The sequence below is a fragment of the Meleagris gallopavo genome, chromosome Z (genome assembly GCF_000146605.3).
Source record: "Meleagris gallopavo isolate NT-WF06-2002-E0010 breed Aviagen turkey brand Nicholas breeding stock chromosome Z, Turkey_5.1, whole genome shotgun sequence".
NCBI lineage: Eukaryota > Metazoa > Chordata > Aves > Galliformes > Phasianidae > Meleagris > Meleagris gallopavo.
Genome location: NC_015041.2, coordinates 47604873 through 47606992, shown reverse-complemented (window position 1 = coordinate 47606992; position 2120 = coordinate 47604873).

Sequence of the window (2120 nt, the reverse complement as noted above, 5' to 3'; positions counted from 1 at the left end):
TTTTACTGTTTTTTACCAGCAGTTGATTATTTTCTTCAAGAATTTGTGTGGAAATAGATACATGCATATATATTACTTGTAACTTTTTAATAATGTACGTGTGTATGCGTATGTGTATCTCTAGATATTCAGTATGCATATATATTTCTTTTTGCATTTTAGAGCTGTGATGGACAGTCACCAGGCAGAAGTTCAGAGTTTGAAGCTAGATAATGATTCAGTTATAGAAGGAATAAGTGACCAGGTACTGGTGGCAGTTGTGCTCAGTTTCACTTTCATTGCTGCTCTGATATATACGCTTTTCAGGTGAGAATATGTTGATAGGAATTGATCAACGTGCTTGGGTTTGTCAAATTCTAACTTCCTCAACAAATTTAAAAATATACAACGCTTATTTTGTGACATGAAGGAAATGATTATTTGATCATTTACTCTGTTTAACCAGTTGCTCGGTCGAGTTCATAATTTAATTCAAAGTTAGAATTAAATGATGAATTTCTCAAAACTCAAGTCTAACATTTCTATTCATCATTCTTTATTACTGAAAATAACTAAATTCACAAACTGGTTGGTATGTTGTATTTCATTACTAAGTAGAGATTTATTAATTATGACTCCACAATTAAGGTTGAATATAATCCTTCAACACGCATTCTAGTTGAGTTCTCATAAATAAATAGGCTGATTTATTTATTTATGAGAATATTTGGAAAACAATGGACTTTAATACACTTTCTGTGAAAGAAAAAGCTAAGTCCAGAATGAAAGAACTTTAAAGGTCAAGTAATCAAACCTTACTTGTAGTTCCAGAGTTTTTCCTTACAACCTAACAAACATTTTAGCCTGTGTGTTTTTGGGAAAATAAATCTGAGCTTCAGACTGGCTTTTTATTGATTTTAGTCTGTTTTTTTTAATGCATGCCTATAGAGTTATGAATACAAAGGCAATTTTAACAGTTTAGAGAACTGAATGTTGATAAATTGGCATTATGAAACTTACCAAGGAGGACCTGTCCATATGAAAAGTATTGGTAAGGTAGGGTATGTTTGAGAGTGTGCCATGAAAGACACAAGGAACTGAAAAGCTTAGTTAAAATGCAGAGCAGTGCTGCGGTTCACAACCAGGAACTTTAGAGAAATTAACACACATCCATGTGTTTTTCCTGCTGAGGCTGTTTCAGTTATTTAAATGACATAACAATGCTTCTCTTCCCTCAGGAGTCCTCCCTCTCTTGTGCTGTTGTTATCCCTTATGTTATTCTTACCAGACGTGACTTGAATTTGAAGTTTTCAGTTAATATTTAAAACCAAAATGTTTACTATTTATAATGGAAGGTAAGTTAAGAACATAAAAAAAGAAAGTGAGCTAAAGAAGGTTGGTCAGCAGTGGGCAAGGGCAATGGAAGTTTACTTAGGATTAGTATTTAGGAAGATCATACTTTGATGATGGAGGGTTATGCAGGGAGGAGGGGGAGGATTTGTTACTTTCTACCTGTATCAGATTGTCTGTGGATCCCGGTACATGACCTGCTGGTTTATTTTCTAGAATAGTGAACAAATTTGTACAAAAAGTTCCCATATTCTACAGTTTATTTTTGTATGATGTAACTGACTGCTGTAGGTCTTGTCAGCATCTTCGTAGATATGCGCTTTGCCTTCTGTAGCCTTTGAATGTTGTCTGTATTAAGCAGTGTTTTTCCCTGAAATTCTTTGTGTTGTCTCCATCAAAATCTGTGCATTATAAAATCCCAACAGTACATGCAGTACAATAATATTTGGCAGTGGAGGAGAGACAGAAGACAGAAGAAGGATTTTCTTATTTGTCCCTGTTATCTTTCTGTTTCCTATTCTGTGTTCGTTGCCCCCATTGTCTTTGCTACCAATGTTAAGTTGGATAGAAATAGGTCCTGAGCACAGACATGTGAAGGAAGGCTTAGGAGAGTGAGTATAGTTGCAGGAACTAAATAAAAAATACTAGAGAAGGGAAAGCAAGCAGCGTGGAGTCATAGGATATTTTGGATTTGAAAGGTCCTTAAAGATGATCCAGTTCCACCCCCTGCCATGGGCTGGGCTGCTCCCCACCCGCTCAGCTACCCAGGGCCCCATCCTTGAGTGCCTCCA